This window comes from Lepidochelys kempii, chromosome 22 (assembly GCF_965140265.1).
Source record: "Lepidochelys kempii isolate rLepKem1 chromosome 22, rLepKem1.hap2, whole genome shotgun sequence".
NCBI lineage: Eukaryota > Metazoa > Chordata > Testudines > Cheloniidae > Lepidochelys > Lepidochelys kempii.
Genome location: NC_133277.1, coordinates 10256827 through 10284216, shown reverse-complemented (window position 1 = coordinate 10284216; position 27390 = coordinate 10256827).

The window sequence follows — 27390 nt, the reverse complement described above, 5'->3', positions numbered from 1 at the left end:
TGTCATAAATATAAAGGGAAGGGTAAACCCCTTTGAAATCCCTCCTGGCCAGGGGAAAGCTCCTCTCACCTGTAAAGGGTTAAGAAGCTAAAGGTAACCTCGCTGGCACCTGACCAAAATGACCAATGAGGAGACAAGATACTTTCAAAAGCTGGGAGGAGGGAGAGAAACAAGGGGTCTGTGTCTGTCTGTAGTCGTCTTGGCCGGGGACAGAACAGGAATGGAGTCTTAGAACTTTTAGTAAGTAATCTAGCTAGGTATGTGTTAGATTATGATTTCTTTAAATGGCTGAGAAAAGAATTGTGCTGAATAGAATAACTATTTCTGTCTGTGTATCTTTTTTGTAACTTAAGGTTTTGCCTAGAGGGGTTCTCTATGTTTTTGAATCTAATTACCCTGTAAGATATCTACCATCCTGATTTTACAGGGGGGATTTCTTTCTTTCTATTTACTTCTATTTTTTATTAAAAGTCTTCTTGTAAAACACGGAATGCTTTTTCATTGTTCTCAGATCCAAGGGTTTGGGTCTGTGGTCACCTATGCAAATTGGTGAGGCTTTTTATCCAACATTTCCCAGGAAAGGGGGGGTGCAAGTGTTGGGAGGATTGTTCATTGTTCTTAAGATCCAAGGGTCTGGGTCTGTAGTCACCTAGGCAAATTGGTGAGGCTTTTTACCAAACCTTGTCCAGGAAGTGGGGTGCAAGGTTTTGGGAAGTATTTTGGGGGGAAGGACGCGACCAAACAGCTCTTCCCCAGTAACCAGTATTAGTTTGGTGGTGGTAGCGGCCAGTCCAAGGATAACGGGGGTAATATATTGTACCTTGGGGAAGTTTTGACCTAAGCTGGTAAAGATAAGCTTAGGAGGTTTTTCATGCAGGTCCCCACATCTGTACCCTAGAGTTCAGAGTGGGGGAGGAACCTTGACATGGTGGCAGGGGTGGGATTAACCTGAAATCATTTTGAGATCCAGTTGAGATTTTTTGAACTAGAAATACAGATTTTAAAAAGGAATTTTTAGGAAGTCCAGAAAGCAGCTTTGAAACTGAAAGCAGCTTGGTTTCTCTCTGCTTTGTGGCCAAGCAGAGACAAAAGGGGATTATCTTGTGAATTGCAGGTTTTCTTTGCCTGGAGGCAGGGTACTTAACTCCTGCAGGGAAATTCACAGTCTTCCAACCCAGAGGTTTTTTTTTTCTTTTCTTCCTAAAAGTAAATAGGGGGGGTGTGCTCTACCCATTTGCCTGGAGACAAAAGTGGCAGGGTTTTTTTTAGGATTTTGATTTTTTTTTTGTTTTACAAGGAGCACAGGTTTGAAAAGAATTTTTTTTTTCTTTGGGCTGGGTAAGCAGGTTTCCAAGTAGTTGGAGGTTTTTTGCTTTAATTTGGGCCCAGAGCAGAGACAAGGGAATTGTCTTTTTCTGTAGGCTGACAATCACTATCAGAGAATAGGTATTCTATTCCAGCACAGCAAAATTTTACAGCCAAGTTTTGTTTGTTTATTTCTAAACCTCGGGTGTAAAGTTAGTTAAAAACAGAGAGGTTAGAATGGCCAAATCCTCGGCTCGACTACAGCTGGAATTAGCCAAATTTCAGGCTGAGGAAAAACAAAGGGAACATGAAAGACAGATAGAACTCATGCGGCTGGAGAAGGAGGTACAGGAGGCTGCCCACAAGAGGGAAATGGAGGCAAGGAAGCATGTGGAGGAGATGGAGAGGATAAAGGCCCAGCAGAATATACCAACAAACCCTAGCAATCCTTCTCCAGGTACCACTTCCCATCCCAGAAAGTTCCCCACCTACAAGGCAGGTGATGATACTGAGGCCTTCTTAGAAAACTTCGAAAGGGCCTGCCTTGGGTACAACATCTCTACTGACCAATACATGGTAGAGCTGAGGCCGCAGCTCAGTGGACCCTTAGCTGAGGTGGCAGCTGAAATGCCTAAAGAACATATGAACAAGTATGAACTGTTTAAATCCAAGGCGAGAGTCAGAATGGGGATCACACCCGAGCAGTCTCGTCGGAGGTTCCGAGCCCTAAGGTGGAAACCAGACATGTCATTTACCCGACATGCCTACCACATTGTGAAACATTGGGATGCCTGGATATCAGGAGCAAGTGTTGAATCTCCAGTAAATTTGCCCTTCCTAATGCAAATGGAACAATTCTTAGAGGGTGTTCCTGAGGAAATAGAAAGATACATCCTAGATGGGAAACCCAAAACTGTAATCGAGGCAGGAGAGATTGGAGCCAGATGGGTGGAGGTGGCAGAGAAGAAGAAAACTGGTCGCAGTTGGAGCGGAGACCAGAAGGGACCACCCCAGACCACACCCTATTACCGGGGGCCGCCCAAAGCCCCACCTACCTCCCAAAGAACCCTCCAGACCCCTTATCGTCCCACCACCCCGTTCTCCAGCAACCCACCTCGCCCCGGTGACCTGTCAGCTGGACGATGTTTTAAATGTAACGAGCTGGGGCATGTAAAGGCCAACTGCCCCAAGAACCCCAACAGATTACAGTTCATTGCACCGGAATCACACCAGAGGTCCACAGGCCCAGATACCTCCCAGATACCCTTGGAGCGGAGGGAAACTGTGAGTGTGGGCGGGAAGAAGGTCACCGCGTGGAGGGACACCGGAGCACAAGTGTCAGCTATCCATGCTTCCTTAGTGGACCCCAATTTAATCAACCCAGAGATCCAAGTGACGATTCAACCCTTCAAGTCCAACTCTTTCAATTTGCCTACAGCCAAGTTGCCTGTCCAGTACAAGGGCTGGTCAGGAATGTGGACTTTTGCAGTCTATGATGATTATCCCATCCCCATGCTGTTGGGGGAAGACTTGGCCAATCACGTGAAGCAGGCCAAGAGGGTGGGAACGGTCACCCGCAGCCAGGCTAAACAAGCCGTGGGGCCTAGCTCTGTTCCGGAAACTTCTATCAGGGCCCGGTCAGAGGTGATGGACCCGGACCCCAGGCCAATGTCTGCAACAGCAGTAGTGGATCCAGTCCCAGAGACCCAGACGGAACCAGTCCCAGAACCGGAACCAGCCAAACAACCAACACCAGACCCCGTGCCAGCACTGAATCCAGTACTTGCAACCTCAACACCAGAGGGCCCCACCGAACCTGAACTGGCAGCAGCCGATAACCCTACACAAGAGGCTCAGCCGGAGCCTGAATCCCAACATAGTGCACCAGCGGAGAGCGGTTCACAGTCAACAGAAACAGCTCCATCCCCTATATCGCTTCCAGAGGGACCAAGCCTATGTCCCCAATCCAATGAGGAACTGATGTCTCCAGCATCAAGGGAACAGTTCCAGACCGAACAGGAAGCAGATGAAAGCCTCCAGAGAGCGTGGACGGCGGCACGGAGCAACCCACCGCCTCTCAGCTCTTCTAATCGATCCAGGTTTGTTGTAGAAAGAGGACTTTTATACAAGGAAACTCTTTCTGGGGGACACCAGGAAGACTGGCATCCTCAGAGACAGTTGGTAGTTCCAACTAAATACCGGGCCAAGCTCTTGAGCTTAGCCCATGATCACCCTAGTGGCCATGCTGGGGTGAACAGGACCAAAGACCGTTGGGGGGGGGTCATTCCACTGGGAGGGAATGGGCAAGGATGTTTCTACCTATGTCCAGTCTTGTGAGGTGTGCCAAAGAGTGGGAAAACCCCAAGACCAGGTCAAAGCTCCTCTCCAGCCACTCCCCATCATTGAAGTTCCATTTCAGCGAGTAGCTGTGGATATTCTGGGTCCTTTTCCGAAAAAGACACCCAGAGGAAAGCAGTACATACTGACTTTCATGGATTTTGCCACCCGATGGCCGGAAGCAGTAGCTCTAAGCAACACCAGGGCTAAAAGTGTGTGCCAGGCACTAGCAGACATTTTTGCCAGGGTAGGTTGGCCCTCCGACATCCTCACAGATGCAGGGACTAATTTCCTGGCAGGAACTATGAAAAACCTTTGGGAAGCTCATGGGGTAAATCACTTGGTTGCCACTCCTTACCATCATCAAACAAATGGCATGGTGGAGAAGTTTAATGGAACTTTGGGGGCCATGATACATAAATTCGTAAATGAGCACTCCAATGATTGGGACCTAGTATTGCAGCAGTTGCTCTTTGCCTACAGAGCTGTACCACATCCCAGTTTAGGGTTTTCCCCATTTGAACTTGTATATGGTCGTGAGGTTAAGGGGCCATTGCAGTTGGTGAAGCAGCAATGGGAGGGATTTACACCTTCTCCAGGAACTAACATTCTGGACTTTGTAACCAACCTACAAAACACCCTCCGAACCTCTTTAGCCCTTGCTAGAGAAAACTTACAGGATGCTCAAAAAGAGCAAAAAGCCTGGTATGATAAACATGCCAGAGAGCGTTCCTTCAAAGTAGGAGACCAGGTCATGGTCTTAAAGGCGCTCCAGGCCCATAAAATGGAAGCATCGTGGGAAGGGCCATTCGTGGTCCAGGAGCGCCTGGGAGCTGTTAATTATCTCATAGCATTCCCCACCTCCAACCGAAAGCCTAAGGTGTATCATATTAATTCTCTAAAGCCCTTTTATTCCAGAGAATTAAAGGTTTGTCAGTTTACAGCCCAGGGAGGAGACGACGCTGAGTGGCCTGAAGGTGTCTATTACGAAGGGAAATGTGCTGGTGGTGTGGAAGAGGTGAACCTCTCCATGACCCTTGGGCGTATGCAGCGACAGCAGATCCAGGAGCTGTGCACTAGCTACGCACCAACGTTCTCAGCCACCCCAGGACTGACTGAACGGGCATACCACTCCATTGACACAGGTAATGCTCACCCAATTAGGGTCCACCCTTACCGGGTGTCTCCTCAAGCTAAAACTGCTATAGAACGGGAGATCCAGGATATGTTACAGATGGGTGTAATCCGCCCCTCTGAAAGTGCATGGGCATCTCCAGTGGTTCTAGTTCCCAAACCAGATGGGGAAATACGTTTTTGCGTGGACTACCGTAAGCTAAATGCTGTAACTCGCCCAGACAACTATCCAATGCCACGCACTGATGAACTATTAGAGAAACTGGGACGGGCCCAGTTCATCTCTACCTTGGACTTAACCAAGGGGTACTGGCAGGTACCGCTAGATGAATCTGCCAAGGAAAGGTCAGCCTTCATCACACATCTCGGGCTGTATGAATTTAATGTACTCCCTTTCGGGCTGCGAAATGCACCCGCCACTTTCCAAAGACTTGTAGATGGTCTCCTAGCGGGATTAGGAGAATATGCAGTTGCCTACCTTGACGATGTGGCCATATTTTCGGATTCCTGGGCAGACCACCTGGAACATCTACAAAAAGTCCTTGAGCGCATAAGGGAGGCAGGACTAACTGTTAAGGCTAAGAAGTGTCAAATAGGCCTAAACAGAGTGACTTACCTTGGACACCAGGTGGGTCAAGGAACTATCAGCCCCCTACAGGCCAAAGCGGAAGCTATCCAAAAGTGGCCTGTCCCAAAGTCAAAGAAACAGGTTCAATCCTTCTTAGGCTTGGCCGGTTATTACAGACGATTTGTACCGCACTACAGCCAAATTGCTGCCCCACTGACAGACCTAACCAAAAAGAAACAGCCAAATGCTGTTCAGTGGACAGGAAAGTGTCAGAAGGCCTTTAACAAGCTTAAAGCGACACTCATGTCTGACCCTGTACTAAGGGCCCCAGACTTTGACAAACCGTTCCTAGTAACCACAGATGCATCCGAGCGTGGTGTGGGAGCAGTTTTAATGCAGAAAGGACCTGATCAAGAATTCCACCCTGTAGTGTTTCTCAGCAAAAAACTGTCTGAGAGGGAAAGCAACTGGTCAGTCACTGAAAAAGAATGTTATGCCATTGTCTACGCTCTGGAAAAGCTACGCCCATATGTTTGGGGACGGCGTTTCCACCTGCAAACCGACCATGCTGCACTAAAGTGGCTTCACACTGTCAAAGAAACTAACAAAAAACTTCTTCGGTGGAGTTTAGCTCTCCAAGATTTTGATTTCGACATCCAACACATCTCAGGAGCTTCTAACAAAGTGGCTGATGCACTCTCCCGTGAAAGTTTCCCAGAATCAACTGGTTAAAATCGTCCTTGAGATGTGGAAAATATTGTTAGTCTTTATGTACTTGGTAGTATATTTAGAGATGCATGTGTCTTATTAACTCTGTTTTCCTAGAGCTCCAGGAAGGAATCCCAGCCAGTGTTTCACCCTAGCTGAGATTTGGGGGGTGTGTCATAAATATAAAGGGAAGGGTAAACCCCTTTGAAATCCCTCCTGGCCAGGGGAAAGCTCCTCTCACCTGTAAAGGGTTAAGAAGCTAAAGGGAACCTCGCTGGCACCTGACCAAAATGACCAATGAGGAGACAAGATACTTTCAAAAGCTGGGAGGAGGGAGAGAAACAAGGGGTCTGTGTCTGTCTGTAGTCGTCTTGGCCGGGGATAGACCAGGAATGGAGTCTTAGAACTTTTAGTAAGTAATCTAGCTAGGTATGTGTTAGATTATGATTTCTTTAAATGGCTGAGAAAAGAATTGTGCTGAATAGAATAACTATTTCTGTCTGTGTATCTTTTTTGTAACTTAAGGTTTTGCCTAGAGGGGTTCTCTATGTTTTTGAATCTAATTACCCTGTAAGATATCTACCATCCTGATTTTACAGGGGGGATTTCTTTCTTTCTATTTACTTCTATTTTTTATTAAAAGTCTTCTTGTAAAACACTGAATGCTTTTTCATTGTTCTCAGATCCAAGGGTTTGGGTCTGTGGTCACCTATGCAAATTGGTGAGGCTTTTTATCCAACATTTCCCAGGAAAGGGGGGGTGCAAGTGTTGGGAGGATTGTTCATTGTTCTTAAGATCCAAGGGTCTGGGTCTGTAGTCACCTAGGCAAATTGGTGAGGCTTTTTACCAAACCTTGTCCAGGAAGTGGGGTGCAAGGTTTTGGGAAGTATTTTGGGGGGAAGGACGCGTCCAAACAGCTCTTCCCCAGTAACCAGTATTAGTTTGGTGGTGGTAGCGGCCAGTCCAAGGATAACGGGGGTAATATAGTGTACCTTGGGGAAGTTTTGACCTAAGCTGGTAAAGATAAGCTTAGGAGGTTTTTCATGCAGGTCCCCACATCTGTACCCTAGAGTTCAGAGTGGGGGAGGAACCTTGACAAAAGGCATCTATATAATCATGAAGTTAACACTGAATTAGCATTAATTATGTGTTCAAAAACAAAACTAGTGTATAATTACACTCTAATTGCAAGGTAACTATAGTGTAATTAGTAATAGTGTTATAAAGAGTGATTGTTGATTTTTAAACCTCTTTCAATTTTAATAATCTAAAGATGAAATTTTTTTTAAATATATGGTAGAGCTTGTTGAAAAATAGGAATGTTTTTTGAGAAAATTGCCCTTTAACAAATTTTGATTTTTTTTCTGACCAGCTCTAATATATGGGTTTCATCCTGACAGAGCCCCTTGAAAATAAAACCAGAATCTCAACACTTTTAGTTTACTATAACTTGAATTTGTGAAGACGTGGTTCTTTTTAACAACCTATTCTCTTTTGAATGGTTTCTAATGAACAGAGATTTCTCAGCACTGACATTTTCCAGAGACAAATATCCCAAAGAACTGCACCAGGCACAACATTGTAGAAATAGTGATGAACTAACCACTGCACCTGAGGTAAACTAGCATGAGGGACATTATTTAGAACAGCTGCTGTTTGCAAACATTTCGGACTCTCATAGAGAGTAATTTGTGTTTGTCTGTTAGGTCCATTCAGCAAATGACTCCACACCTTATACTGCATATTAGATATTCACAAGCCAACACAGCTGGTGAAAACATCCAGATTTTGGTTTAAAGCTTGTTCATAGTGTTGATAGCTTTCCAATATGTAGGAGATAGTCAAGATTAAAATACAAATAATAGGGCAGATTAGCAGTAATATTAAGGCCCCTTTACACTGCTTTGGCATCACGCTCTGCCAGAGTAGTAGTGTAAAGGGGCCTTAGTGTAAATGAGAAACAGAGCTATAAATATATAGCTGTTGTTATATAGCTATAAATATATAGATGTTATCAGTAACCTAGGGATATATATATATATATCCCTAGGTTACTGATAACATCTTAGGTTTTCAAAACTAAAAAATGCATTGGGGTTCCAATGAAAATCCTAAATTAAAAGTTCACATCCATGCCCACAATTCAATTGTGGGTGCAAAATGTGTATTGTGCCTGCTAACTGAGCTTGAGCAAGGGAGGCCATACTTTTGCAAATTCACCCCGTTATATCCTGTTCCGTGACAAGTTTAGCATCAGTAGACTTATGCCAAGGATCCAGCCAACGTATTTTAATGAAGTCCATGGAAATATGTTAACTTACACCAGCTGAGGAACCAGCTCCAAATATCTTTACACTACATTTATATACAACATTGGCCAACAGCTACAACACCGTTATTTTCCATCCTAGATATAAGGAGACCCTCAAGTATCTCAGATACTTCTGTGTGATTATTGTTGGAAAAGAGTCTTTCCCACAACAGCTTGCTCTCTGGAAAATGTCAACATACTAAGGGTTAATATCGAAGGCACATAACCCCTTGCTCAGTAATGTTTAAATCCACTAAAATAAGCTCATATAAGAAACTTGTGAATGATTCTAGTTCTGTGATATTAGACTGACAAGGAGCCACCAACTCCTCTGAAGATACTGAAGCAGTAAGGCCCTTTCCAAAGTCAGGGCAAGATCCCTGCACTCTGCCCCATCCCTGCTACATTTTGCCCCTTGCAGCCGACCACAAAACAGCCAAAAGCAGTGTCACTTTCCAAGATCCTGTGTGAAATCCTGGCCCCATTAAAGTTAATGAAAGTTTTGCCACTGACTTCAGTAGTATCAGGATTTCACACACAGTGCTTCCTTCTACTCCCCTCCCTCCAGCTCCAAAAAAAAAAAAAAACTTGGTCAGCCAGAAGTTATCATTGTCTACGTGCTCAGGGGCAAATGAAGACAGCATACATGGTAGCCTATTAGCAAGGCACCTGTGTCTGATGGAACAGGAGATAACAAGCATCATTAGGGCAGCTGAGCTCAAACTGAAGAAGTAGCTGATGCAGGACCTTGTAATCACCGCCATGCTCTTCAACTCAATACAAAGGTGGTAATTCAATTTCAGAGTTCTGCCTCAGTGCATCTCTTATGATGTTAGCAGAAAATCTCTCAACTGAATTAAAGGATTATATCAATTGGGAGGCAGACGTTATTTATATATATATAAACATTATATATACATTATATATATATATAAAGAGAGAGACCGTTTGTGTGTGAATGCATGTGTCTGCACTATGTTCCAATCTAATTACTTATAATTGTAAGGTAGTGGGATGTGAAACGCTAATTGAAAATTTTTGGTGCTTACGTCTCAGTGTCTATGGAGAATTTGCGCGCCCATCTGGTTAATAGGAAAGGGATTGTATTTTCTAGATCATTGATTTATCATCATTAAGGGCCCAAATACAGACTTCTGTAAGTCAGCTTCAGGAATATGTTTTTTCCATTACGTTTACACTCTGTCTAAAATTGCCTCTAGCACTGTGAATGTTAAAATTGACTGGATTCAATTTAGTGTGATCACCTCCTTGCTCTGTCAGGGGTTATTCATCTCATTTAGCTTTTGTAATGGAAGATTTTTTTGAGAGAGAGACCCATGCAATTATTATTAAAAAACAAACCTGAAATGTATCGATTTGGAGTGATAAGAATGTCTTGATGGCAGCCCTTGTATAAAAATACTGAATCCCGCCAAGTGGAATCTCAGTAACAGGCAGAAAACAGTTTATTCCCTTACATATTGTATAGAGAAGGTTTCTTTATAGGTTCTTGAAAACTTTCTTTACCATCGTATGACAGGGTGCATGAGGTGCTACAGGGTACCCAGTGAAAAAGGGGTTAACTCCAGCACAGATTACCTTTCTCCATCCCCTTACCCAGGGGTTCATTGGAGGCCTGTACGAGTGACTGGTCATGAGACAAAACAGAGAGCATGCTTTGTGGAAAGTCAGGCTCCACAGATAGGGATTCTATGATCTGTGTGGACAACACAGATATCTGCTGGGAGAGCAATACAGCGGTGCACAGACAATCCAGGAAGTTTTTGGAAAGTGTAGGGGGTAATTTCCTGGTGCAAGTGCTAGAGGAACCAACTAGGGGCAGAGCTCTTCTTGACCTGCTGTTCACAGACCAGGAAGAATTAGTAGGGGGAAGCTAAAGTGGATGGGAACCTGGGAGGCAGTGACCATGAGATGGTCGAGTTCAAGATCCTGACTCAGGGAAGAAAGGAGAGCAGCAGAATACGGACCCTGGACATCAGAAAAGCAGACTTTGACTCCCTCCGGGAACTGATGGGCAGGATCCCCTGGGAGAATAACATGAGGGGGAAAGGAGTCCAGGAGAGCTGGCTGTATTTTAAAGAATTCTTATTGAGGTTACAGGGACAAACCATCTCGATGTGTAGAAAGAATAGTAAATATGACAGGCGACCAGCTTGGGTTCACAGTGAAATCCTTGTGGATCTTAAACACAAAAAAGAAGCTTACAAGAAGTGGAAGATTGGACAAATGACCAGGGAAGAGTATACAAATATTGCTCGGGCATGCAGCAGTGAAATCAGGAAGGCCAAATCACACCTGGAGTTGCAGCTAGCAAGAGATGTAAAGAGTAACAAGAAGGGTTTCTTCAGGTATGTTAGCAACAAGAAGAAAGTCAAGGAAAGTGGGGGCCCCTTACTGAATGAGGGAGGCAACCTAGTGACAGGGGATGTGGAAAAAGCTAATGTACTCAATGCTTTTTTTACCTCTGTCTTCACAAACAAGGTCAGCTCCCAGACTACTGCACTGGGCAGCACAGCGTGGGGAGGAGGTGACCAGCCCTCTGTGGAGAAGGAAGTGGTTCGGGACTATTTAGACAAGCTGGACGAGTACAAGTTCTTGGGGCCGGATGCACTGCATCCGAGAGTGCTAAAGGAGTTGGCGGATGTGATTGCAGAGCCATTGGCCATTATCTTTGAAAACTCATGGCGATCGGGGGAAGTCCCGGACGACTGGAAAAAGGCTAGTGTAGTGCCAATCTTTAAAAAAGGGAAGAAGGAGGATCCTGGGAACTACGGGCCAGTCAGCCTCACCTCAGTCCCTGGAAAAATCATGGAGCAGGTCCTCAAGGAATCAATTCTGAAGCACTTAGAGGAGAGGAAAGTGATCAGGAACAGCCAGCATGGATTCACCAACGGCAAGTCATGCCTGACTAATCTAATTGCTTTCTATGCCGAGATAACTGGCTCTTGGAGGAGGGGAAAGCAGTGGACGTGTTGTTCCTTGACGTTAGCAAAGCCTTTGACACGGTCTCCCACAGTATTCTTGCCAGCAAGTTAAAGAAGTATGGGCTGGATGAATGGATTATAAGGTGGATAGAAAGTTGGCTAGATTGTCGGGCTCAACAGGTAGTGATCAATGGCTCCATGTCTAGTTGGCAGCCGGTGTCAAGTGGAGTGCCCCAAGGGTCAGTCCTGGGGCCGGTTTTGTTCAATATCTTCATAAATGATCTGGAGGCTGGTGTGGATTGCACCCTCAGCAAGTCTGGAGATGACACTAAACTGGGAGGAGAGGTAGATATGCTGGAGGGTAGGGATAGGATACAGAGGGCCCTAGACAAATGAGAGGATTGGGCCAAAAGAAATCTGAAGAGGTGCAACAAGGACAAGTGCAGAGTCCTGCACTTAGGAAGGAAGAATCCCATGCATCGCTATAGACTAGGGACCGAATGGCTCGGCAGCAGTTCTGCGGAAAAGGATCTAGGGGTAACAGTGGACGAGAAGCTGGATATGAGTCAACAGTGTGCCTTTGTTGCCAAGAAGGCCAATGGCATTTTGGGATGTATACGTAGGGGCATTGCCAGCAGATCGAGGGATGTGATCGTTCCCCTCTATTCGACATTGGTGAGGCCTCATCTGGAGTACTGTGTCCAGTTTTGGGCCCCACACTACAAGAAGGATGTGGAAAAATTGGAAAGAGTCCAGTGGAGGGCAATAAAAATGATTAGGGGACTGGAACACATGACTTATGAGGAGAGGCTGAGGGAACTGGGATTGTTTAGTCTACAGAAGAGAAGAATGAGGGGGGATTTGATAGCGGCTTTCAATACCTGAAAGGGGGTTTCAAAGAGGATAGATCTAGACTGTTCTCAGTGGTAGTTGATGACAGAACAAGGAGTAATGGTCTGAAGTTGCAGTGGGGGAGATTTAGGTTGGATATTAGGAAAAACTTTTTCATTAGGAGGGTGGTGAAACACTGGAATGCATTGGCTAGGGAGGTGGTGGAATCTTCTTCCTTAGATATTTTTAAGGTCAGGCTTGACAAAGCCCTGGCTGGGATGATTTAGTTGGGGATTGGTCCTGCTTTGAGCAGGGGGTTGGACTAGATGACCTCCTGAGGTCCCTTCCAACCCTGATATTCTATGATTCTATGAACACTTCGGGGAGTGATTAACTTTTGGAGCCGGGAGAGGAGGGCTCATTTTCACTATTATACCCATTATTCCTTACAGGGGCAGCGAGTTATATGGGCCCAGGGTGCCAGGGCTCGAGCAATATTCAGGGCCCGGGGCCTGGCTCCACCAATGTTTGGGGTCGGGTCTCTCCCCCGACCCCGCCTGCCGCCCACGTGCGCCTCCCCTGAGTGTCTCCGAATCCCCACTTGCTGCTGCTTTGCGCCTCCCCAGGGCCCTGGAGCATCCCTGCCTCAAGCAGGTGGCTGCCCCTCTGATCTGGGGGCTCCCGGCATCAACTGCCGCCGCAGGGTCCTAGTCCCCCCCCCATCCGCTAGTGTCAGGCCAGGCTGACCCCGACCCTACCTTTCGCCTCGTACCCTTCCCTTTTCCAGCGAGACCCTCCCCCAGCACAGGGCCCCCACCCCACTCGCAGCCACCGCTCCTGCCCCATGCTGAGCAAGGGGCAGCCCCATCCCCCACTGCCAGTGAGGCTACAGTGAGGGGCAGCAGCAGGGGTGGAGGCGGACATGTGATGGCAGCCCCCCCACCCCCCGCCATCACCCACCACAAGGGAGGCGAGGGGGCTTCCTGGACCTGAGAGGGGCCCTAGGAGCACATGCAGTGACAGTGGGGCAAGGTCAGTGTGTGGCCGGGAGGGGAGAGGGGGGCCCAGGGGCAGCCTGCCTGCATCCCAAACTCCTCAGCCCCAGCCCTGCCCCACGCCAGAGCCCATACCCCCAGCCAGAGCCCTCACTCCCCTGCACCCCAACCCTCTGCCCTACCCCTGAGCCCCCCCCAAACCCCTCATCCCCAGCCCCAGACAGAACCGTCATCCCCCCACACCATAACCCTCTGCCCCAGCCCTGAGTCCCCTCCTGCATCGTGAACCCCTCATCACCAGCGCCACCTCAGAGCCCTCACATTTTTACATTATTTTACAAAACATATATCGGCTTACAAGGCTGGGAGAGGGGGGCTTGGACCTGGTCTGGGCACCACCACAAATTATACAAACCTGCTGCCCCTGATTCTTTAAGAAACAGACCTTTCTGACTGCTACTCCTTTTTTTTTTTTCTGCTGAGTCATCCTGCCTGCTTTCTCACCCACATACAAATAAATATTACAGTAACTGGTTAAAGGACTCTGACACCCTTGTGTAGTGCAGTGGTGTGGATCCGTGTTGGCGGAGCACTGAAATGATTTCTTCTTAACAGGGCACCTTTTCATCATCAGTAATTGCTGTGAAGCAAGATTTCCAAATGACCCTAAACACATGGAAATGTACTAAGACCTCACTTAATGAGCCTAAAGGCATAGTGAAATCCAATGGTTGGGAGCCAAAACTAGATAAACTCAGGCTAGAAATAAGATGTAAATTTTTAGCTGTGAGGTGAATTAACTATTGGAGCTACTTACTTAGGGATATGGTGGATTCTTCATAATTTGAAGACTTTAAATCAAAATGGGAATTTTTTTTAAAAAAGAGACCTTAGTTCCACCATAAGATATGGCCTGATGCAGGAGTTACTGGGTGAAATTCCATGAGCTGTGTTATGTACTCAGAGAGTACTTATGAATGGTTTCCTGCCAAACTGGAAGGGTGTATCTAATGGGGTCCTACAGGTTTCAGTCCTGGGTCCAATACGAGTCAACATGTTCATTAATGACTTGAATAATGGAGTGGAGAGTATGCTTATAAAATTTGCAGATGACACAATGCTGGGAGGGACTGCAGGCGCTTTGGAGGACAGGATTAGCATTCAAAAAAAACATGACAATCTTTCTAGTCTTAAAATCTATGAATAGTGTGAACATTTTTTTTTCTTCAGTTGGCTTGTACAAATTCTGTGCAGTTTGAGAGTTAGCAGTAGTTGTCACCATCTGATGGCTGATCATTGGCATGTACATAATGAGTTTGATGGGTCTCAGTCTCATTCTAAGTGGAGAGCTGTCCTCATCATTAAAAATATCACCACACTTAGCACTACTTGCCACCCTTGTCAGTACTCTTAGCAGAGCAGATAAGGTCTGAATGGGACATGGATCCCAGGACGTCAACTTCTCTCATTCCTAAAAATGCTCCCTTTGTGTCAGGTGTGATGCAGGGGAGCTTGCATTGCTGTTTCCTATGTTCTATCTGATCAGGGGATATAGAGAGGGATTCCCTCTTCAGCACTACAAGCCTAATCCAGAGCTCACTGAAGTTAGCGGAAGTGCTCTCACTGACTTCCCTGTGCTTTGAATTAGGGAACACATGCCCATGCGTGTACACAAATCCTTAGACAATGGCATTGATCTTTATCACATACCCATCAATTTCACTGCACGGGGACTCAAGTGAGAACTCCCTGCTTTGTACTGACAGCATGAAAAAGACTTTCATGAATCGTGGTTTTATCATTTTCAGGGCAACAGAGCAGCAAACCCACCAGATATAGAAGGGTAAGTGACCTTTGGATTTCTCTGATATCTGCTGAGGATGCTGTTGACAAATATTATGTATGGAAAGTGAAGGGACATCATATAGTGGGGGAGCAGAAAAGGAAGAAAGTCTATGTAACTCACATTGTCCCCAAAGAAATAAATGAATAATGTAGCAAGTAGAATATTAGTGTCAGAGATGTAGCTGAGGAAGAGAGAAGGGTGGTCTTGTGGTGAAGGCACTGGAGTGAGACTCCAAACACCTGGTAAATTCCTAGTTCTACCATTTCCAATAAGAAAAGGAGGACTTGTGGCACCTTAGAGATTAACCAATTTATTTGAGCATAAGCTTTCGTGAGCTACAGCTCAGCCACAAGTACCACAGATAAGGTGCCACAAGTACTCCTTTTCTTTTTGCGAATACAGACTAACACGGCTGTTACTCTGAAACCATTTCCAATGTAACTTTGGACAATTCATTTAGTCTCCTGCCTGAGTTCCACATCTATTTACTCTGTTTGTACTGCAACTAGCTCAACTGAGCCCCAGACCAGATGCCCTCTAGGTGCTGTCACAAAATAAAAGTAATTATTAATAATAATAATCTGTACAGTGAGGATAATACTTGCCTCCCTGACACGGGTGGTATGAGGATATCTAGTGTGGTACTCACATACTTTGGTATGGGGGAGCCATAAAAGCACCTACCTAGGTAGGTATGAAGATTTGAACCAAGTCAAACCTACTTTCTCTGAGATCTGAGAGACTCACTCTCAACACTTGTACTGAATTTTTCCCCAGACACTTGCCTGCACCCTTTTTGAGCATTGTTGTCTGTTTTATTAGTCACCTTGTGTATAGTTCACCTAGCATCTTCCCCTTTACAGTCTTTAAAACAGCAGAGATTATCAGCTCTTTGAGGGCACTAAACAAAATCATACCCATCTGAGTGCTGTCTAGTGGCCTAGGTTAAATGACCTAAATCCAGCTCAGACCTGGACAGGTGTCTACATCACACCTCAACGGCTTTCACTGATTGTCTCTTTTTTTCTGAGTCTCAAGAGAGAAGCCAAAGATGTAACAGGCACAGAGAAAGAATTTACTTCTCATCTGTTGATGTGGTTCCCCAACATCACGAGTTCTTAAATTGTAAACTAACAGAGGCCATTTTTTGTTGTTGTTCTGTGTTTGTACATGACCTAGAACAATGGGATCCTGGTCCATTACTGGGGCTCTTAGGTGCTACCCACAATACAAATAATAAGATTGAGGCACCTTGGTAGAGCCCCTCTGAAAGAAGCTCATCTTGTTAGTGCCAATGTTGTACCTGAGCAATAAATCAATAAAGGACTTTAGTCTCCAGTAGAGCTGATCAGGAACTGATTTTTCCCCCCGCACAAAAAAATCAAGTTTCTTTGGTTGAAATTTTTTGTCAACATTTCTGGGGGATTTGTTGAAAAAAATGAAGCTATTTTGGTTTTGACGTTTTCACTTTTCCAACAACAACAAAATCAATAAAAATAGAACTTTTGGGGGAACATTTGCATGCTGTCAAAAAAACAAACAAACCATTTTGACAGAACACTTTTGACCAGTTCTAGTCTCCTGTGCTGTTGCATCTTTCACTGGCATTAAATTCCTTTTTTTTTTTTTTTTTTTTACATAGAAGCATTCTAAGAGAGAATAAATAAACTCTCAGGTCACTGGGCATCTCCACCCTGCAGAAATGAAACCAGAATAAAAGGGATGAGTCTTAGTCCAAGGTAATGCATGCCTAGTGATAAGAGCACATCCCTCTGGTTTGGTATGAAAACTTCCATTTATTAATATTCCATCATCAGTTTGCAGGACTTGCAAAATTATTCTTAATTGAATAAATGCCTCTGGCCACATTCATGTTATGTTACTGGAAAATTCCCTACATCTATTAAACAAACCTCAAAAGAGTTTATGCATCATCCAGTCTTTGATAAGTGATCCCCTTGTATTGAGGACACTATCGGTCTTTGCACAGTCAAAGCTCCCACAGAAGTCAATGGAACTGTAGAAGCAGGTCTAACATGAGACAAGAAGTACAGGACTAGGTATGTGTGCTTTTGGTAAGATAGATTGTGGAATCCTCTCTGAGTAAGCACTTAAGCAATGCACCAGTATTGTGATGGGATTTCAGAAAGACAATGGAAAAGGTCCTGTTGATTTCTGTCGGGCCTTAGGGGGAGGCCACTGACCCCTATCTGTCAAATGAGGATAATGCTGCTGTGAGCTAGAGGCACGTCCTTTTTTTTAAAATATAAAAAATGGCTTTTCAACCAAAACAAATATTTTCAGTTTTCATTTTTTGGAGGGTTTTTTTTTTTTTTTGGTCTCTCCTTTTTTCCAGGTGGGGATAAGGGGAAGGGAGATAGGAGGAAAAAACTTCTATTGTAGTTGTTGTGTTTCATTGAAAAGCTGAAATTCAGTGAAAATTTTTAATTTTTGTGGTTAGAAATGATGTGCAGAAAATACCATTTTTTTAAATCAGCCCTACCCTTTCTCTCCTTCACTGGGTTGCTGAAAGGATATATCATTTAATGACTCCAAGGTCATACTTTGAGGTCAAGGGGAGTATTTCCAGTGACTTCAGTGGGCTAAAGGGCACCACCAGCCATCAAACAAAGGAAGCCCTGGCTTAGTCAAGATCAGTCAGAGGATAGGTCAGATTATTTTTCATGAGCTTTTACAGATGCACTGAGCCTCACAGCAATCCCTCCTGCTGACCCACACTCCCCAGTATCTCTTTCTCTTCTCACCTTCCCCTGGCACAATCAGCTACCTCCATACCTGCCCTTCCACCGCTGCAAACCTTGTATGAATTTCCCATGTGACTTCTTGCAGCAGGAGCCCTGTGGAGGAAGGAATGCCAGTATATAAACATTAGGCTGATAGGAATCAAATTTGCTGTTCAAGTTCTTGCAGAAAGCACCTTTTTCTGGAGCATTAGCTCTTGTACATCTTGGACTCCTCAACCGACCTGATAGTGCTGAATGCTGGTGATTGCTAAATACCTCTTGAAGAGTGCATGTTAGAAGTCAGACATTTACACTCATCCAAACAAATCTGTGGAAATCTAGTGACAAAACACTCTTACATTTACAGCAGAGCTATTAAATTTTCTCCCCCGTTGGCTGCAGCTAGCCTGCCCCAGGCGCATGTTCAGGCATTGACAGTGTTACAAGACAGAACAGAAGCTCAGAGAGGATGCTAAAATGTACTTGATTATTCCCACTCTGCAGCAGGCCCTCATGCTTTTGTGAGGCTTTTAAATTATTGTGTTTATTTAATTGGATTTATAACAGACTACCAATAAGAACCCATTCAAACTGTTCTAGGAGCCTTTACAATAACTAAAAACACAAGTATCAAAATAGCCCACATTTAATATCTATAATAACCCCCATCAGAACTCCATAAACAACGCCCAAGAATTACACAGAACCCCAAGACCATCCTTGGGGGTTGGTGGTTAAGGCAGTGGTCTGGGACTTGTCAGATCATAGTTCTTTTCCCAGCTCTGCTATAGACCTCTTTGTTGACCTTGGACAAGTCATTTCACCTCTCTGTGCCTCAATTCCCTCTTTCTAACATGAGGAAAACATCTACTTTAATGACGGGAAGCAGAGGGGGAAGAAAGTAAAGTTAAATCAACTGATGTTTGCGATGTACTCAAATGCTAAAGTAGCACATTGATAGGGAGATTACCTGCTCCATCCCCAAATGTCAGAAAAAACAATCGGCTATTACTAGTAATCCCCTATCATTTAAAATGGGAGGGCTTTACCCTGAGTGCTTCGGCTGATCTCTACTGTGGCAGTTATTGTAAGGAGACAGGCAGCTACTGTTTGGATTCTCTCCCAAATCCTTTAGGGCTTTCAAGATCCAAATGGATTTGATAGAGGCTTAATGCAAAGGCATACAGAATGTTTGCAGTTTTTATTGCTTTTCCCAGTGAGTTACAATTCTAATGGTCAATGCAGTTTGTATATTGACATGTGCTTAATCAATGCCTTACAAACTAAGAGCAAAAATTCCACTTCTCCTCCATAACTGCAAGGTTTTGTATGTATTTTGGCTGGCTCCAGCCTGGTGGCTCCAGCCTAGTGGCCGAACTGCCCGGCAAAAGACTTAGGGAAAGATTCTCTGCTATCTAGTTTCCAATGGGTGCAGCAGGAAGGAAGTGCTCCTAAGGAGCCAATTAAAGCTCACTGACTCTTTTTGGTCCCAGCCCCCGGCACAGCGCAGAGCAGCCTGGGGACTGATCTAAAATGTACCATGTGGGTGTGGCTCCATAGGGGCTATCTGCCTGCTGGGCGTTGCCGGAGTGCATTACTTTATGACAGGTACGCCTCTTGCCCAAACCGAAACACCTTCTGCACTTAGGGCTGCAGACAGGGAGGCCTTGGAGTTGGCTCCACATCCATTAGGGATTCCCCTACATCAGGGAATTTAGGGCAGGTTTCCATTCCCTTTGCGTGTCCTGAATGGCGCAAAGTGAGTGGAAGGAGGTTGTGAATCTGACCCTCTGGCTTGATGCTTGAACTCAGGCTCTTACTTCCCTGGCCGGCAGAGGCTCAGAGGGAGTGACTCATGTCAGCTGCGACCTATTCTCCATGGAGTTGAGTGGCCGGACATAATGTTCCCCATAACTGATGGCTGTTTCAGTGTCCATCCACAAATAGCACAGGCATGGAGGTGACTTGAAATAGAAGGGAAAGGGCAAGTTCACTGCTGGCAAAGACAGATGCAGCTCCAGTTAAGTCAGTGAACTGTAGCAAACACCTCTTCTGAGCTGAGCTGCCAAATGCTTGTATTGCGCTTGTCTCAGTTGGAGGCTGCTCTTTGCTTTTCATGTATGACCCTTCTGGGCCAATTATAATGCCCCTAGTTCCTGGGATATTTGAGAGACTGTCTTGTGGGGGAGGGCATGGAATACATAAAACGCACCAGAACATTTCCAGATGCCATTGGGGTGGGAGGATCCTGCAGCAGCAGCAGCCAGACAGCTACGATTTCTGCTGCCCACAGCTAGCAGTGGGAGGTGTGATAAATTGCACATATACATGACTTGTGGTAAAGGTGTCGCAGCAAATATAGCAACTGTAGTGGAGGAGTAGAAAATGCTACAGTGCAGCCTAATGAAGAGTGATGACAATGCGGACAGTTCTCTCTGTCCTGGAGGAAGCTAATTTCATGGTAATCAAACTATCATGAATTGAGGAGACAAAATACAAGTATTGTACAGCAGCAACAAACAGCACAGCCACTGCCCACCTTCCTGCAACCTGCAAACAACTTCCAGGCCAGTTCTCAGAGGCTGCCATAGTCCCGTTAGTTTCAGGAAAAGAGAGGGATGCTTCCCTTTTGTGTATGTGCATGTCTGTGTGAATGTATTTGAGTGCATGTCCATGTAAGTGTGTGAGGGTGTGCGCACATGCATGTCGATAGTCAGTGCATGGTTATATCAATGCATATGTTTATGCATAGGTGTGTATGTCTGCAGAATGTCAATGGGTGACGTCTGTCAGTTCATGTCTGGCAGGTATGTATGTTGGTCCATGGTATATCAGTGCTTCTCTGTATGGGCATGTGCGTGTGAATTTCTGTAGTATATCTTTGCTTATACTGTCTGTCAGTGTATGAGGGCATTGTGACACCCCATATTCTTCACAGAAATATTGTTATGATATGAATATGGCACAACTAAGATCTGTTTTATGCAAGATGGGTCATCTGAGGTATCATTGAAAAGGCTATGATCTACTCAATGTGTTTATCCAATTTCTATACATGTATCATTTCTGTATCTGAAGTTAGGAATATTGACTATGTAACAATTACAACTGCATATATACATGTCTGTCAGTGTGAGAGGTGAGGTGCCAGGCTTTCTCCCTTTTGAGATGGATGGTGAAGGGCTGCTGATGTAAGATATCTTTGAATTTAAAGTAATAAAACAATGGGTCTTCTTGATGATAAGCAGGAATGAGAGTTCTAATACCATTGCACCTGCATCTGGCAACAAGTGTATATCATCTCACCAAGGTCTACTGTACAGAGATTCCTGGTTGTGGTAATATCTGTGTAAGTTATATATTTTTAATAGTGAGGGTAATGAAACATTGGAGCAATTTACCAAGGGTTGTGGTGGATTCTCTATCACTGGCAACTTTTAAATCAATACTGGACATTTTTCTAAAAGATCTGCTCTCGTGATTATTTGGGGGAAGTTCTGTTGTATGTTTCATACAGGGGGCCAGACTACATGATCCCAATGGTCTATGAATCTGTAAATCTGGTAACATGATGTTCCTGCCATACAGACATGGTTTAGGATATATAACTCCATACGTTTAATATCAGAGACTGAATGTTCACAGGCAACGGCTACACAATGCAAAGCCACCAACAGGGCATGATGCAGTAAGATAGTATGGTACCACCTTAATTCAGGGTTTTTTTCCTTTTAATGGAATACAGCTACATGGCAGGGTGTTTGCAACTGGGGTAATGCTCATAGCCTGATGCAGTGTTAGTGTGATGCATTCATATTACTGTCTGGATTCACAGGAGCTGACCTAGGCTGTAGCCCTTCTCAATGCTACCATAGTGCAATTTACATCCAAATCCAGAAGGGCAGTTGTATTTTCAGAGGTACATTTAAGAGGTTCTGAGAAAAACCAAGCTCCTGACAGGAGTCAGGTAAATGGTGGATAATGCACAAACCCATTTGCTAAACACCACTTGAAAAATCACAGGCAGCATAATTGACTTTTGCAGCTCAGATAATGTAGGTCACTGATTTAGTGTACCAAGAAAATGAATGTACGTTGGAGTGAAAGACAGAAGGGAAGTAATTACGAAATATAGATTAAATAACCGTCAGATAACAAGCATAATAATAAGCATAAATACAGTGGAGATAGAGAAAAACAATTTGTTAAATGGATTGTAGCTGAGTTCTGAGAACCTGTCAGCCTCAGATAGTGTTTTTTCTCCATGAAGTTTGCAGTGAATAAAGTGTTCTCTGTCTTTTGGGGGATTTATATCCTATTTCTTGTGGTTTCAGCATAGAGCTTGTTCAGGCTAGAGAGTTATTAAGTTAGCATCTGGTTTCATAAGCAGGGATCTCTTTACTCTTCCAGAAATAGGAAGAAGCCAGGAACTTCCAGACAAATAAGAACAGTAATGCTCCCAACCTTGCACAGGGCTGAGTTCCTGCAAAGACTTAATGGGGCTTGAGATCAGGCCCAAAGAAGATTTTAAAAATCAAGGGACTTGGGGAGTTGGTAATGACACACCAAACCATTCACCTCCAGGTCATTGGTATCAGTACAGCCCAGATCAATAGTGCTCAAAAGTCATCACAATCACGTGGTTGTTCAGTGGCCTGTGTGAAATAAATATGGAGGGTTTTCTGTCCATTTCCTAGCAAACAGGAGTGGTCACATCACACAAAATCATTGTCACACCTAGCCACCTTGTTGGCAGTGAGTAGGGAGATCAAGTATCAAATGGGATGTGCAGACTGCCTTCAGTCCCCAATAGGAGGGTACCTTCAGGCCAGGGCTAGGTGACACCAGAGAGGATGGGTGGAGGAACTTTTGCAGCTGATGTCTGTGCTGAATCAGTTCTAGAGCTTTTATAACCCAGGGTTATCAAACCTGGTGTCTTTCACATAAAGCACTAAATCCCCTTTATTTATTTTTTTAAATGTGAAGTTAAAAAGAAAATATCACTACTAGTAATGAGATAGACAGAGCTGTGAATATGCATTGGAAGCCTTTTAAATGGAATCTCATGGAATTGCATTAATTGCGTCTCACATCTAGATTCACTGAGATTGCACCATAGTTTGTAGCACAGGGAAGAGCTGGACAAAATTTATCAGTGTCAATTTCTGATGGAATTTTTCATTGAAAAATCAAATTGCAACCAAAAAATTGTCATCAATGGTCTAAACACAGTTTTTGTACCAATAACTATGTCAAGGCTGAATCCCCACTCTGTCACTTTGAGTGCAGAAGGTGGGGGCCCTCAAGGATTCTAAAAATTAATACTTGCCACTTCAGGCTTGTATTAAACTCCCAAGGTTACAGCTTTTCTCTGACCTTGGCTTGGTAAACTCTGCCACCACCCAAATGCAAAATACCTTCTTGGCCCCAAGAAGGAGCACGTGGGAATTCCTTCCTGTGGGGTACCCTCAAGCCCTTTCACCCCCCATGTCATAAATATAAAGGGAAGGGTAAACCCCTTTGAAATCCCTCCTGGCCAGGGGAAAGCTCCTCTCACCTGTAAAGGGTTAAGAAGCTAAAGGGAACCTCGCTGGCACCTGACCAAAATGACCAATGAGGAGACAAGATACTTTCAAAAGCTGGGAGGAGGGAGAGAAACAAAGGGTCTGTGTCTGTCTGTAGTCGTCTTGGCCAGGGACAGACCAGGAATGGAGCCTTAGAACTTTTAGTAAGTAATCTAGCTAGGTATGTGTTAGATTATGATTTCTTTAAATGGCTGAGAAAAGAATTGTGCTGAATAGAATAACTATTTCTGTCTGTGTATCTTTTTTGTAACTTAAGGTTTTGCCTAGAGGGGTTCTCTATGTTTTTGAATCTAATTACCCTGTAAGATATCTACCATCCTGATTTTACAGGGGGGATTTCTTTCTTTCTATTTACTTCTATTTTTTATTAAAAGTCTTCTTGTAAAACACGGAATGCTTTTTCATTGTTCTCAGATCCAAGGGTTTGGGTCTGTGGTCACCTATGCAAATTGGTGAGGCTTTTTATCCAACATTTCCCAGGAAAGGGGGGGTGCAAGTGTTGGGAGGATTGTTCATTGTTCTTAAGATCCAAGGGTCTGGGTCTGTAGTCACCTAGGCAAATTGGTGAGGCTTTTTACCAAACCTTGTCCAGGAAGTGGGGTGCAAGGTTTTGGGAAGTATTTTGGGGGGAAGGATGCGTCCAAACAGCTCTTCCCCAGTAACCAGTATTAGTTTGGTGGTGGTAGTGGCCAGTCCAAGGATAACGGGTGTAATATTTTGTACCTTGGGGAAGTTTTGACCTAAGCTGGTAAAGATAAGCTTAGGAGGTTTTTCATGCAGGTCCCCACATCTGTACCCTAGAGTTCAGAGTGGGGGAGGAACCTTGACACCCCCTCTGGGGAAGAGCTGAGAAAGAAAACAAAAGAAATTAGCTGTTGTCACCAGCTAATCAAACAGCATATGCACAAACCTCTTAGGACACTAAAAATCTGATCCTGTTCTTAAAAAAGGTAAATTTTATTAAAAACAAAAAGGAAGAAAATACATGTGGAACTTAGGCTTTTGCTAGATTTTAAAAGAGCAATTCCAAAAAATTAAGCACCCAAAATAGCTTTCTTGGGGGTTCAGCTTAAAGGTTATAAGCAAACAAAAGCATCTGGGATTAGCACAGAGAAGTCCACAAGCCTTAAAAAATAAACAGAAATAAACCTAATAGTGTCTTTCAAAACATTCCTAATTTACTTACATATTTGGGTTGTTAAAAGTAGTTCTAGATATGATCTGATGATTTTCATATCTGGTTCAAACTTTACACAGCATTCCTGCTGCCCCGTCTCTTCAGCCCAGAGAAAACAACCACAGACAAACGGAAAGTTTCTTTCCCAATTTTAAAAATTCTAGCCTTCCCATTGGCTCTTTTGGTCAGGTGCCCACTTTCTTTTCTTTACCTGGGGGACTTTTTAACCCTTTACAGGTAAAGCAAGTAGAGAACAGCTACCAAGAGGGATTTTACAGCTAACTGGCTGGCTGAGTATCCATCAAAGGGAGCTACCCCCACACTCTTCATTTATCACAAACTATTTTTTATCCATATAATTATACCAGTAGAACGGCTATGGTAGACACAATATAACTTATTCACCTTCCCATACAGGAATAAACCAGCATAACTATATTAGTATAGTTAAAGCGGTACAACATTCTAATGTAGACAAAGTAGAAGAAAGTCATAGTGAGTTTAAGAAAATAGAGTGGAGTCTGAGTTACTGTAATTTACATGTTGAGGAGGTACAAATTCCATCAGTTTGCTCTCCCTTAGAGTCACCTCTGAATTTGGCTCTATGTGGTAAAATAGAATTTTACAAGGGGCATTCATTAAGAAGGAACCCCAGGAGAATCCTAGAAGTTGTGGGAATGCAGAATAAGGATATCACCAGCCTGCAATGCACTTACATGCCCCTTGAAAGCTCGTTACACACAATGATGTTGGAAGAGGCTGCCTACCCCGCTCTTTGGTTCACCACCAGGTGGGAATTGAGTGCAGCAATGGCACCTGGGGGTACACAGGATATTGGGTGAGGTGGTGCTGAGAGAATACGGAATCGGTCAACACTACGCTCGGCTGATGTAGCAACTCATGGTGTCGGATGCCATCAGATGGTTAAGGGACATCTACATAGAACACATCACTGGACATCGGCAATACCAGGAGTGATGAGCTGGAGTGCCAATGAGAAGCGCAATCAGGAAAGTGACTGAAATATTTTCCTCGTGGATTGTATTTTCTAAATGGACAACCTACCCTAATTCTCAATTACTGAGGGACAATCTCCACTCATTGATATATTTTGCTTTCCACAACCAAATCTCTGTCCAACTTTCCATGAATGGTGTACCTGAGTATTCGGACTCTAACATCTAAACTGTATTGTTAAATCTATACACCTAAATTTGGGGTATTGCTGATTATGTACTCTATGTATCATGACATTTCAAAACAAACTTTGTATTTGTGGATAATGTAAGCACTATACCTGGATGTACAGATACTCTTTTCTCAACCTATGGATCATATAATTTTTTTAACATTAGCTTTAACAAAATTTTTAAATCTATAAGCGGAGGCAAAGTTCAATCCATGCAGACACAACTTGTCCCACTGTTTAAAAGATGGCCAATATCATGCTTAAACCATGATCACGTGAGGTGCTAAGCATCTTCAGTGCCCATAAGAATTAAGGATATCTGAACACCTCTCAAGAACATTCCCTTAAGGGGATGGGAACTGTACTGCCGCTGGATTGATATCTTCCATTTTATCAGACAGAGGCAGCTAATCCACATGCACAACCCCCGGAGAGTCCAACAAACAGACCGTTATTGCCATTCATTCACAGCACATGTGGATGGAGTGAGAATGAAGCAGAATCCTGTCCTGGAAGAGCTCATTCTACCATATTGCTTTAACAAGGAAGGGCACTGACTCACTCCATGGTGCAGAACATAAGCTCTGACAGATGTCCTTCTTGAGCATCCCTCTCTCCACATGCAGCTCCTGGTTTATGGCTGGGATGGGATCATCCTTGTCCTTTGCTACTGCCTTCATTAACGAAAGCCTCCTTTGAATGACAATGAATTCAGAAGGGGCTCGGGCGAAGGGAATAGCAATTTGCTCACAGCTTGATAATTATGCACTTTTCAAAATAAATTAAAGCTGGGACTAATGGCACCACAGTGTTTTCAGGAGCCCTGGTTAAAGAGCCTTTGGAATTCATTTGCACACTGTTTCAAAGCAAGACCCAGACTGCTTACCAGACAGAATGTTTCACCTTAGCTCGAATATGGAGGGAGATGAAAGAAGAGATGAACAGTCTCTGCTAATTGGAAATGACATTTGGAAATGCCTGGTATATCCAGGCTTCCTTTCCTCAGAGAATAAAGATGTTTCAGAGGGAAATAGAAATCATTTTTGTTCGTTGTCCATTGCTTTGGGTTACCAAAAACAGGAAGTCTGCAAGACCAATTAAATGAACCAGGCATCTGCTGATCCATATACATGAATGGTTTCAGAAGAAGGATGGATATAAAAAAGAACCATCCAACTCGCTGTCTCGAAATTCTGGAGTTTAAATAAATAGGGGCCAGATCAGGACAATCCCCTAACCCCAGTCACTTTCCATAGTTCAAAGCACCCAATCATTTTAGAGAACTCAATGCCTCAGTCCCATCAGTCACCTGCAGTTGGAGAGGTGCCCAAACTTTAGAACATTGAAGTACATATTAGCAACTTGCCGCTTGATATAAGGAAAAAAGAACAGGAGTACTTGTGGCACTTTAGAGACTAACAAATTTATTAGCGCATAAGCTTTCATGGGTTACAGCCCACTTCATCGGATGCATAGAATGGAACATATAGTAAGAAGATATATATACATACAGATAAGTTGGAAATTAGATGAAGTGGGCTGTAGCTCACGAAAGCTTATGCTCTAATAAATTTGTTAGTCTCGAAGGTGCCACAAGTATTTCTGTTCTTTTTTGCGGATACAGACTAACACCGCTGCTACTCTGAAACTTGATATAAGGAGGGGAGAAGAGGGCACTTCACATATTTATGCCACTGAGGTCAGATTCCAAAGAC